Genomic DNA, 13,602 nt, shown 5'->3' with positions numbered 1-13,602 from the left:
AATAAAATATCTAAAAACATTTTTTATTTATTTTTAATTTTTTTTAGTACAACAGCGGGTGGAGTAGAGATTCAAATTCACGATCTCTTAACCAATATTTTAGTTAAAATAAAATTGAGTAGATATAAAAATAAAAATTGATTAGATATAAATAAAAAGCTCGAACAATATAATTCACTCACGAAAATATAATTTACAATATAAAAATATAAAATATTAGTTCTTTAAATAAAGAATATATTTTTAAAGTATTTTTAATTTAAAAATAAAAAAATTGATGTTTTGTTTGAGAATCGAGTTGGGGCGACTAAGAGAAAAGTGGTATATAGGTGTATGTTGGTGTATCCATCCTATTATCTATAGTACATTATATATTATTTATACTACATACGTCTTGAACTTGGAAAAAAATATGTAAACGATTAGATGGGATGCCAAACAAGTATGTTTCTCCAAGAAGTGACAGAAACATGAACAAGAAATAGGGACATTACTAAACGGAACTCTTAACACCAATGGAAAAAGATTGTGAAAATATGAAATTTATTTTGCTGAGAATGAATTAATTGTTATGATGGTCATTCATAGGTCATTCATAGGAAAATGTGGATAGGGGTGTGGTGTGTGAAGGTAATATGCTCACATCCATGTCTCACATGTCAGATGTCTCAATGTTATTCAACGAGTAACAATTTGAACAATTTGAAGCGATGAGCTACTACCGACGGGTGGTGGTGTAGTAGATTTGCGATCGAAAAGGGATATCTCCTCTCCGGTTCAAGTCCCGTAAGACACGTAACTGGGACTGTCTCTCCTCGTCATTCGAGGACGAGTCCCGTAATGTCAATCATAGTATTTAGTGCTCGTCGACACCCTTAATTATAGGGGAAAAAAAATGATGAGCTTACCCTATTGGCATAACTTCTATTCAAAGATTTTATTAAAAAAATAAATTGTTATTTTTGGTATTTTATGTCAGTTTGATTTGAATTTTCTTAAGTTACACTTTGTCTCATGTCGATAATGCCAAAACCCATGATTTGTCTTTTACCAAGTCTCAAAAAGAAGAAGAACTTCTCATAGTATATTTTGGTTGGAAACATTTGTTCGTGAGTCATGTGTACCTTTGTTATGAGACTTGCATTCTTGGTTCAATCTCGCATATGCTATCTTTGTAGATAACATCATGTCCTCAGTAGAAGCTGCCAAATACTTAAAAAATTGTGTTTGAGTTCAAGAGCATAATACACATAAATGATTCTTTTTGTTTTATTCTTTGTATTAACCATAATATCTCATTTTCCTTTGACTGCTAGCTTCTTACTGTCACCAGTTTTCACTTCATTTTGAAGAGATTAATCCAAAGTTATGAAAATATCATTTCTTCCTGGTTACTACAACCACTATCAAGATACCATATATCTTCTGTACTTGTTTCCTTGGACATTAAATGTGAGTAAAAGAAGACTTTGATTATTATATTGTTGTTCATGTATTAGATTGGTCTCTGCTTGATAAGAATTAGTCATTTTAGACCAACAGTCTGCTTGAAAGTGTCCATAGTGCACAATTGAAGTATGTGACAAAAATCTCTACGACCTCCACCTCTGCTTCTTTTTTCTTTTCCATATTTGAAGAAGTTTGATTATCTCCTCTTTAACTCAAACTTTTGAGGTCATATGATAGGAGGAAGCTTACATATGATCTACCTCTTCTTCCATTAGATCTACCTCTAGAAGAAACTTACATATGAAAAGCTTTTTCTGAAGGATTAGAATCAAATTGCTTCAATATAAGCTTGTGACATTGGAGAGATCCCATTAAGCTATTTATGAAGACTAGTGTATTACCACGTGCAAATGCACGTAATTCTTTTTTTTTTTTTCACGATACAAGATTAAAAAAATATCACAATTCATAAAAAATATCATAATAAAAAAATGACTATAAATGAATAGATATGTAATTCAAGGTGAAATTAGAAAGTTAAAAAGTTATAAAATTTTTGAAATTTAATTTCAAATAAATCTTTATAGTTAATAATATAAGTAAAAATAAAATATTTCAAAATAATGAAATAACAAAACTTTTCACATTCAACATCTATAAATTTCAAACTTTTATATCGATTTGGTGCATTGCATTTAAAATTTTATTGGTTAAGAGTTAAGTTTCCAAATAATATTTTACTTAATAAAAATTTCATTGCTTTTCTTCTCTCTAATTTTTAGCATTTTGAACTCATCAACTTTTTTAAAAATAAAATACTCATAATCTTATATTTTAAAATTTAGTTTTACTTACTTGAGTCATATTTATTCGTGTAATTAATTAATAAAATATAATAATTATTATAAATAAAATAATATATTATACTGCTTCTATAATATTTATTTTTAATCCACTTTTTATTTATTATATTAATTTTAATGAGTTATAAAAATTTATAATTGATGAGAAAAAACAGACATTAATTAGAATTCAAATTAAACATGTTATTATCTCATTATTAGTAATATTTGAAATAGTTAGTTCAAGTGGTTTTTTTATTATTTTAAATAAAATATTTCTATAGAGATAAAAAAAATCTTTTTAGCTACTTTAAAATATATCATTTTATCTACGGCTTGATAAATAAAAAAAATAAATGCTTTTTGTCTTTCTTTCTCGCATCTCTTAACTCGTTGTTGTGAAAGACCATCCTCATCTTCTAGATCAAAATATCATCTATCAACAATATCTCTCGAAGCTCTTGAGATCCATAAAGAACCTTCATTTGGTTAATCCACCATCTATACTTCTTTCATTCAAAACAAGGAAGTTGAGGCTGCAACATGTTGGATGACATCTTTTGAACTTGACTCTGATAACACTTTGTTGAAAGTGTTGATAAGCCCTCACTAAAATTCACTCTAAATCTCAACTTTGAAGAGAAGAAATTTGTTCTCTTATGAACTCAAGACCAGAAAGAGAAGAATATTGTTCTCGTCTATTTATTGATTGAATTGCTTCAATTTTCTTAGTTACAAACAAGGGAAATGATCCCTTTATATAATACCCAAAAGACACCTATAAAAGACACAAATTAAATATGGATACATATATATACATATCGTTCATGTACCTGAATACGTTAACTCACGTGTACTTAACTATTAATGTATCTAGAAATTCATGTATGTGTGTAGAGAATAGATCTAGCTTAAATTCTAACCTAAAATAGTGACAATACACAAGGTGTACGATCTTTCTTGTGATACTCAAAATACTAATTTGTTTGTTGTAAATCCAAAAGACAGTAATTGACCCCAACTGGTACATGAATGGATAGAGTTATTGTAGATTATAATAACATAGTCAACACGGCCGAATATGGAGTTAAGGAAAAAGTTATAGTTGGAAATGGTCATAAAGTACTGATTTTGCATATGGGTAAATCATGTTTAGTGTCTCATATGAGCTTACTTAATCTGGAAAGTGTGTGTTGTGTGTTCCCGATATTGCGAAGAACTTTGTTAGTGTGTCAAACTTGTTCAAGACATTATTGTATTCATTGAGTTTCATGTTGATTCTTGTCTTGTTAAGGACACATGTACGGGCAAGATGATGTTGAAGGGGTTCTTGAAGATGGACTATACGCTAGAACTAGTTACCTAGTAGCACTTCAAGCCATTTTGAAGACGATTTGGAGTCCGCGAGCTATTTAAATATTAATTATGTTTTTGTTCATATCATTATAATCATTCACGTAACTGTTGTAGTGTTCAAAAGCAATTTAGGCATCGAAGGCTTAGACACGCCTATATTAAGACTAGAAACTTTGATTAAAAGGTGTAATCCACTAGTGAAAGCATGACATGGTTACTCTGTTTTGACACATTGATCTTTGTGGCCCGACATCGGTTCTACTAAATGGTATCAGTATTAAGTTCATTTTCTCGATGATTTTAGTTGATTTACTTGGATATATCCCTTGAAATTGAAGAGCAACACTTTTCAGTCATTTTATTGCTCTTGTAAAAAAACACCATTATTTGGAAGTACAATTAGACAGTGAAACTGAATATAATCGAGTTCACCACCTTTGCTCTCAATTCGGGCATTAAATCGTGTCTCTCTTGCCATACAAATTAGCTGAAAATGACCGGGTCGAATGCAAACATCGTGACATTATATATAAAACATGTCTAACATTATTGCTAGCTTAAGCATCTATGCCTTATCATTTTGGTGGGACGCTTTTCTTACATGACATTTTTTTATAAATGGGCTCAGAACACCGACGCTAAGTGGTAAGTCTCCTATGGGTTCTAACTAACAAAAGTTTAAAATTGGTAGCTATTAAGATTTTCTGGTGTTGCTTCACATAAGTACGGCCACATCAGTCACAGAAATTTGAATTCCACGCCAAAAAAATGCATGTAGCTTGGCCCAAGCCTATCCCATGAGGGTCATTAGTGTATCTTGGCTATTTTGGAAAAGTCTTTATATTACGACATTAGGGTCATTACTTCTAAATTCGTACGGACAAAAATTAATTATTATTTAACCAAAACAATCCCAAACATAGCCGTAGGTAGTTTCAACAAAAACTTTGTCACTTTTGCAACTGTGAAGAATTTATAAACTGAGAAATTTCAAGTAGGAGTGTAATTTCATCGGGTCGGGTCAGGTCGCTTTCGGGCAAAGCCGAATCAACCTGACAATTTTCGGTTTCATTCAGGTCGGGTCGGGTTTCGGTTTTTTTTTTTATTTTTTTATTTTTAGAGAGGGAGTGTGCGAATTTATTTGTAATTTCCCATATATTTTCTTCAAAATTGGAGAAATTATTGGAGAGGAGAGATTTGAAATTGGAGAGACACACGAAATTTTCTAGTTTCCATAGAAAATTAAAAGATCTTTGATTTTGAAATTATAATTGAATCTAGGAATTTCTCATCTTCAACCCATAAATCTTTCCTTCTTCCAATCAAATTAAATTGAATGGAGAGGAAAATAGAATTCCTTATTCAGATTGGGGAGAGAATTGAAATTTCCTTGGTGAGAGAGAAGATTTAGTCGTACGTTATCGTCGAGGTCGCCACCACGCCACCACGTGCTGCGGTTGGGGCGGTGCCGCCTACTGCTGTTTGCTTAATTTCTTCCGCCCGCCACTTTTATGCTATTTGGGTCGCTGTCACCGGCTGCCGTGGAGGTTGCCGTAGCCTGCGGCCGTGGAGATCGTCGTCGTCTGCTGCCGTGGAGGTCATCCCCGCATGCTACCGTCTCGTGTCGCCTAAATCGTCGTTCCATCGTTCCTCCGTTTCTTCGTTCCTTCATTCCTTCGGGTAGCGGCGGCTTATCAAGAGAGCAGAGAGCAAGAGAGAATATAAGATTTAGGGTTATTGGTTGTCGAGTCAAAATCGACCCGAATAGAGAATTATAATAACCGACCCGAACCGAATTGGACTAACGCGGTTCGGTTCAGTTCATTTGTTTACACCCCTAGAGATTTGGTTCATTACTTGATAATTTCTTTAATGGAAGTTAAGGTATTTATACAAAAACTGACGGTAGTTGCAACCTTAAGGGCACCCACTAAGCCACTAAATCCTCAACACAGACAGCACGGACAAAACGGAACACCACACACTAACTTCTAAAAATGGAACAAAAGTGAGAACTGGAATTCAAAAGCTAATGACAGTTTTAGTCGTTTAATTAATTTACAAGCAGTACAGAATCATTTTGATTATACTACTCAGCTACCATCCAAGAAACACCACAGTCGACTTGTGTTGCCCTTTACAAAGTAATCTTTGCGGCAAAACGACCACGTACCCACCACCCTACCAGTAACGCAGAATCCAATACACTCAGCCATTTGTATCCAAAATCCAACACTTGTACTGTACTGCTTAGCGTTTACGACACATGCTTCTTTTTTCATTTGCATGGCTGTCCTCACGTGGAGCTCACCCCCTACACGTTTCCTATATGCACCACCCCCCACTTCCTACAAATACCAACCACCTTCAACTCCCTCACTCCATTCCCCACTTCCCCAACCAAAAAATAAAAGAGTTTTTGACAACAAAACAGCAATGTCCAAACTCTCAAGTATTGTTGCCCTCTTCGCAGTTGTGCTGCTGGTTGCAGATGCATACGCCTACCGCACCACCGTCACCACCGTGGAGGTGGACGAAGACAACCAAGGGCGGCAGGAGAGGTGCCGCCACATCAGGCCCCGTGAGCAGCTCCGCAACTGCGAGAACTTCCTGAGACAGCAGGGTGGCGGCAGAAGAGAAATTATGGAGAACCAATGGGGGAGAGAGCAAGGCTTGGAAGAGTGCTGCCGCAGTTGAGGAATGTTGAGGAGCACTGCAGGTGCGATGCTTTGGAGGAGGTTGCTCGTGAGGTACAGAGCCAGCAACATGGCCAACAAGGCAGCCATATTCTACAGCAGGCAAGAATTTTGCCATCCATGTGCCAACTCCACCCACAGCGATGTGACTTCTAAGTGCGCTCAGCTTTAATTTCCTAGCACACGCACTACAAACAACACATTCTACTGTGCTTTTTGCTAATGTTTTAATAAATAAAGCCTTATAGCTTTGGCTCTCCTATTAATTAAATAACAGTCTTTGTGTGCGAAACTTTGCCTTGGGAATGTGAGTGCTGTTCTAAAATAATATACTGAAGACCCAAAAAGTATATCATGGGATGAAGCATTATCCGTAAACATGTTCTACAACAGAGACCAAACAACAAAGACTCATGCGAGTATGTAAAAACTAAATCCAGATAAAAAGAAAGCAATCGAATACAGAAAGATAAAAACAAAACTCGATGTTTATACTTTCCACCAAGACACTTTCAACCAGGTTCTTCAAGGAGATACACTCTCACAAGCTCAAAATTTACTCACAGAATAGTCACTCACACTTTCTCTCAATTTAATTCCCGTGAGAATAACCACCTTACTAAGCAAAACAGACAAGATACATTGAGCCGGAGTTGAAGAATGGCAAAAGTCTCCTTTATCAAATAACAGCTATTCAAATTTATGCTGACGTGTCAAAGTCATCACAAATCACCCTCATGACATTAACATAAAATTAACCAACCAAATAAGGCTTCAAGAACCTGAATGGAACCTTTTAAAACATACGTACTTACCCAATGCGTATCTTCCATAGGCTGCACAAGTACTTCAGCCTTGCACTCGGAACTGCCTTCGTGAACATGTCTGCTGGGTTGTCATTGATTGAACTTTCTCAAGTGCAACACTTGTTTGGCAGCTGCTGCTTCTCTAACATAACGATACTTAACATCATCAAGGCAAGAGCACCATAGCTATCACAAACATAATGATACTTAACATCAGAAAGGCAAGAGCACCATAGCTATCACAAACATAATAATACTTAACATCATCAAGGCAAGAGCACTATAGCTATCACAGTATATACTCGGTCCTACATTAACTCCCGACAAATATTCAATTAAACCAGTCAGCCAAACTGCTTCTTTCGCATAATCTGTCAAAGCTTTATATTAAGCCTCTGTAGTTGACAAAGTTACTACTGGTTGCAAAACAGGCCTCAAACTAATATTATTCCCAAACAAAGTAAACAAATAACCAGAGGTAGACCTCCTTTTATCAAGATCAACAGTGAAATCTGAATCAACAAAACCTTTCAAAACAACAGCTGTTTCTTCACCTTTTGAATACATTAAGCCACAACCTTAACTAGCTTCACAAAACGACTCACAACACTCAATGCATCAGCAAAACCTTTTAAAACAACAGCTGTTTCTTCACCTTTTTGAATATATCAAGTCACAACCTTAACTAGCTTCATAAAACGACGCACAACACTCAACGCATCAGCGATATCTAGTCTTGTGCATATTATTCCATACATTAGGCTCCCTACAACATGTCTTGTGCATATCATTCCATACATTAAGCTCCTTACAACATTTGAATGCTATATATGAGTCATCTGAAACCACTTTGAGACTTTACTCAAATACTCATCTTGAGAAAAATAAACTGATTATTTTACAACAATCCCTCATGATTTTCATGCCTAATATTTTACTTGCAGAATCTAGATCCTTCATCTCAAACTCCGTGGTGAGAAGACCCTTAAACTTTCTAATTTCAGACATTTTGTGTGAGGCAATTATAGAAGATCAACAAAAACTTCCTTTGAAGCTGATTTAACATATACACAGCAATCAGAAAAACTTCTATGAAAACCATTGTCAATCATAAAACTATTAAATCTTTTATACCACTAACGAGGAGATTGTTTCAAGCCATACAATGACCGTTTAAGAAAACATACCAGATTCTCCTTTCCCTTTGTCACAAAACAAGGTGGCTGATTCATAAATATCCTTTCTTCCAAATTTCCATGACATCTGCTCTAGATCGATTACGAGAAGAAACCGAATAGACGTATGTCTTAACACTGGAGAGAAAATCTTGTTGTAGTCCATTCCTTGCCATTGTGTATATCCTTTAACCACTAGCCGACCTTATATCTAGGCTTCTCTTATTTAATTCCAGGTTTGATTTTAAAAATCCATTGGCAATCGACCAACTTCTGCCCTACCGGTTTATCCACAAATATCCAGGTTTCATTCTTGTGTAATGAAGCAAGCTCTATATTCATAGCTTCAAGCCATATATCTTTGTCTTCACTGCATACTCCCTCTTCATAAGTGTTTAGTTCTAAATCATTTAAACCTTCTTCACAGTTCAAAGCATACATGACTTCATCAGAACATGAGTGTATCATCTTCATTAACAATATTAGCAGAACAAGAGGGAGCAGGGAGGTCGAATAACCCTCCTCCTCTGTCCCTTGTTAACTGATAATGTTCAAGGGAAGATATAGCGACAATCTCAGTTTCAGTTTCAGACACAACAATTTCATTTACATTTTCTTCCAGAACATGTCAGGAACTGCATTCTCAGCATCCTGACCATCAATAGCAGACACATCACCATGTACACCAGAGACATCATCTCTATCAGCTACTTCCTGACTACTTCTACATGAACTAGACGCAGCAGCATGCTGCTTTTTAGTCACAATTTCAAAAGAAACAGAATAAAATTGGATAATGTCAATGAAGAGACTCAAAGACATGTTTTCTTTACGTGTTTTTACGCGGATGATTGCTGGAAGTCATTTTTCTCCTAGGTATGGGACTTGGAAGTTTCACACAGCATCTTGAAGCTTCTTATGGCTTTCAGGTTCACCCTAAAGGCAACCTTCTATCGGTTCATGGTTTTAAAGCTCTAATCTCATAATTAAGGTTTGAAAAAAAATCGGAGGGTTTTCAAAGGCAAGCATCGTTCTTCTTTGGACTGCTTTTCAATAGCCTAAGTTCAAAGCTTCACATTGGTATGTTCTTTCCGATCTATTCTCCTCCTATTCTCCTAGTATGCTTTGTGTATTAATCGGGAGACTTTTATAGCTCCCCCTTAATGGTTTTCTTTGTTTATGCAGATTCTATTTTATTTTACACCTCTTTTAATTTTTGCTCACTCCTTTCAGAATTTGTATCTTTGAACAACTTTGTTCATTTTCATTTATCAATGAAAAGTTTGTATCTTATTCAAAAAAAAAAAAAAAAACATTGATCCTCTCCTCTATTGAAAATTTGACTATTTTTCCATGGCATTTCCTCTTCATTAAACGTCACATCTCTACTTATGATACAACATTCTTTACCTAGTTCCAAGAGTCACACCTTATATCCCTTTACTCCCTTAAGGTAAGCCAATAAAAGACATTTTCTTGCTCAAGGAGCCAATTTGTCCGACTTTATAAGAGCAAATGCGGAACAACCAAACACTCTAAGGTAATCAATCCCAGGTGGTTTCCCTGTCCAAATCCCTTAGGAGTTTTCATTTTAAGATCAGTATAAGGACTCCTGTTTGTTAACCGCAGTGTTAATGGCCTCTCCCAAAAAGATTTAGACAAATCCGCCTTCGATAGCATACACCTCACTTGTTCAGGAATAGTTCTATTAAAACGCTCAGCCAAACCATTGTGATGAGGAGTATATGCCACTGTCAAATGCCTTTGGATTCAAGCCTTCTCACACATGTTATTAAATTTTTCATTCAAAAATTCTAACCCATTGTCAGTTCCGATCACCTTTAAAGTATGAACCCATACCTTATCGAGAGTAGTCATCAACCATGGTAAGAAAATACCTTGATCCACCATGGGTAGGAACACGAGCTGGTCCCCAAAAATCTGAATGTATGTAATCCATAATTCCTTTAGTACAATGCTTTGCTCTACCTAAAACGAACCTTAGTAGCCTCACCAAGAACACAATGATCACAGAAAGGCAATTCTCCTAACTTCTTTGTTCCCAACAACCACTGATTATTAAGTTCAAACAACCCTCATTCACTAACATAAGCTAGCCTTTTATGCTAAAGAACGGTTTGTTGTGAGCTTAAAATAGTGGCAACATTTACAGTGTTTGCTGAATCAACAATTGTACTTCCTTGAAGCACATACAAACCATTTTTTGAGAATTCCCTTTACTTTCAGCAGAGACCCTTTATAAACCTTCATTGTAACACCTTCAGATTTATAATTGTAACCAGCTTTATCGAGGGTGCCGAGAGATATCAAATTCGTCTTAAGATCAGGTATGTATCTCACTCATGTAAGGAGCTCAACAGTACCATCTTCCAATCAGACTCTCACAGAACCTATTCTAACGTTGCAACTTTGATCATTGCCCATCAGAACTGTCCCACCTTCATTTTCACTAAAATCATGAAAATATTCTCCGTGAGGACATATGAAAAGAACACTCAGAGTCTAGTATCCATTCTTCTCCACATTTTTTATTCGAAACAGCTAGAACCTCAGCTGATTCATATCCTTCATGCAGATTTGCTGAACTACTTTCCTCCTTTTCGAAATTCTGCTGTTTATTTTTAGCCTTAAGAACAATTTCACCTGATGTCCCCCTCTTTATGACAATGAAAACATCTCTTAACCTTTCCCCTTGATTTAGATCTAGATCTGCTATTGTGCTTCCCTTGAGACGAATTCTTATTTTCCAATCGACCCCGAGAAAATAACACCTCAACTTTCTTCTTTTTATTTTTATTTCAAAATCCTTGGTCCTTAAAGCATCCCTAACCAAATCTAAATTAATTGAGTCCCTTCCATACTTAATAGTTGACTAAATCTCTTTTTAACTCTCAGGTAATGAGTTAAGTAATATTATGGCCTGATTTTTGTCTGAAGTTTTTTCTCCAAGTACTAGCTAAATCAAACATATTTTATTGAATTCATTTAGATTCTCATCTAAGTTTTTCGTACTATCCATTCGATAACCCAAGAACCTTTCGTTCAAATATATCTTATTCGGCAGTGATTTACTGAAAACCAACTTTTCAAGTTTAGTCCATAGTTGTGCAGTAGTCTCTTCACCATCCACTTGTGCCTAAGGACATTATCTCCTAAATACAAGATAATCAAACTTAATGCTATCTCATCCATTTCAGTTCTTTCTTCCTCAGTAAGTGATCCAGATAATGATTCTTATCTAAAGCCTTAGCCACCTATTCATGAACTAACAATGAATGCATTATCTTTCTCCACAAACTAAAATCCATTTTGCCAGATAAACATTCTAATTCAAACTTTGTAGCCATTCTCCTAATCAACCAACTAAACAAGATAATCAAAAAGAAAAGAAGCTACTAATTATTCTGACCACGGTTTAGTTCAACAAATGACAATCAGTTTTATCACCAAACAATTTCAACTGATATAAAGAATCATGGAAAAATAAGTTTAATACCTGTAAGATCGGGTTGAACAATACTGAAAAACGATCACCAGAATTCAGATGATCTTCACGATTCGGCAAAATCAACAAACTGATTCATTAGTTGGATGAAATTAAGACCGGAAACAGAGAAATACAAAAGGAATCAACAAGCTCTGATACTGATTATAAAAACTAAATCCAGAAAATAAAGCAATCGAATACAGAAAGATAAGAACATAACTCTATGTTTATAGGTTCCACCAAGATCGGTGTACATCCACTTTCAAACAGATTCTTCAAGCTTCATTGATCAAGAATCAGTAAAAAACAGCAGCAATCACTCTACAAGGATAAGGCCAAAATTCACTATCGAATTCACTTTGTTTTTCACTCACAGAATAGTCAATCACACTTTCTATCACTTTAATTCCCGTGAGAATAACCACCTTGCTAAGTAAAACAGACAAGATACATGAACTAGAGCTGAGATGGCAAAAGTCTCCCTTGAACAAATAACAGCTACTCAAATTTATGCTGACGTGTCAAAGTCATCACAGAGTAGAAGAAAACGGTCGAATTCCTTCTTAACCAGACGCGACCCACATAGATTGTAAGAATAGAGATTATTATAGAGAGAGGCAATTTCAAAGCGATGGATAAAGGAAATGCCACAAAGCCAAACAATAAAATCATAACCAGACACGACCCACATAGATTTTAAGAATAGATATTATTATACGGAGAGGCAATTTCAAAGATACCACAGTTCGGATTAATTTGGAAGACCACCACGAAGACGCAGTACCAAATGCAAAGTCGAGAGTTTTCTCAAATATCTGTTTCTGCCAGAATCAGTCGAATGAAATCGATTACCATTACCAAACCAACGGAGGTAAAATCAAGAGAATAATATAATGACACTCTGATAAAAATATTACTCAGAAAGAAACTAAATCATCTATACCTAAAATGATCGTGTGGTTTTGAGTTAAAATGAGTCCTCCGCAGTTGAAAGAACAGGATCGTCATTCGCCGGAGGGAACAGGGAGGAAACAGGGTCTCCGAAATCAGTAACGAAGGTAAAATGTGTCGTCCGATCTACTCACTCCCTTACCTTTCCCTAATGATTTCGGAGACTGTGTTTCCTTCTTGTTTCGTTCGCGACTGATCGGTGTCGGTGCGGCCCGTGGGTCTGCGTCGCTTCAGCCGCAACCTAGATAGACAGGAGAGAATTCATAGGGCAACTTTGGGGAGAAGACGCAAAGCGGTTTTTGTTCGGTTGAACCAACTGTTCTTCAAGGTTCAAACTCCTAGATTCTAGGTTCTGTTTTTAAACACAAAACAAAAAAAATGCCCTAATTGAATCAAAATTTGTAACCGCTCCGAGATATTTTTTTTTTATTTTATTTTTAGAAATGAGATATTTGCATTCTAATTGATAAACTATTAAATAATGATCTCCACGTACAATTTATATACTTAATAAACATATTTGGAATACAATTTTTTATCTTTTATTTTTTCTTGAAGAAAACAAACCTCATTAATACTTAAATTTCCATATAAAGGCTAGTTTTGCTCTAGGCTTTCACTCGATCTTGTGGTAGACATCTAGACTAGGGGCACTTGCCAACTCACTCGTGGGACATGATGATATCCAAAAATGATTATAAAAATGAGTCAAGGTAGATTGTCCCGCACTACCACTTCCGCATATTAACCCTACCAAAGGCTATCCTATTACTATAATAGCTTCCGGTACACTTGTTGTCTTCTTTGTTCTTAAGAGAA

General features: G+C 35.4%; 1 long non-coding RNA gene and 1 pseudogene across 4 annotated transcripts; one reads left to right on the top strand and one right to left on the bottom strand.

The window, feature by feature from the left end:
• Nucleotides 1-6,020: 6,020 nt before the first annotated feature.
• Nucleotides 6,021-6,635, top strand: LOC111022104 (2S seed storage albumin protein pseudogene; annotated as a pseudogene).
• A 383-nt stretch (nt 6,636-7,018) lies between these two features.
• LOC111022105 (uncharacterized) lies at nt 7,019-13,126 on the bottom strand. 4 transcript variants are annotated; one of them, XR_015788432.1, is made up of 4 exons: nt 12,776-13,126; nt 12,053-12,653; nt 11,842-11,920; nt 7,019-7,335 (listed from the first exon to the last, which is right to left on the bottom strand). It is a non-coding gene; the product is annotated as an uncharacterized LOC111022105 (long non-coding RNA). The 4 variants fall into 4 exon arrangements; XR_015788430.1 differs by having other exon boundaries at nt 11,842-12,153; nt 12,573-12,653; XR_015788429.1 differs by having other exon boundaries at nt 11,842-12,653.
• Nucleotides 13,127-13,602: the final 476 nt, after the last annotated feature.

This window comes from Momordica charantia (genome assembly GCF_013281855.1).
Source record: "Momordica charantia cultivar OHB3-1 chromosome 10 unlocalized genomic scaffold, Mcharantia_2.0 BLBB01000010.1, whole genome shotgun sequence".
NCBI lineage: Eukaryota > Viridiplantae > Streptophyta > Magnoliopsida > Cucurbitales > Cucurbitaceae > Momordica > Momordica charantia.
The sequence above is the reverse complement of the archived record's forward strand: the minus strand, read 5'-3'. Positions and strand labels throughout refer to the sequence as shown.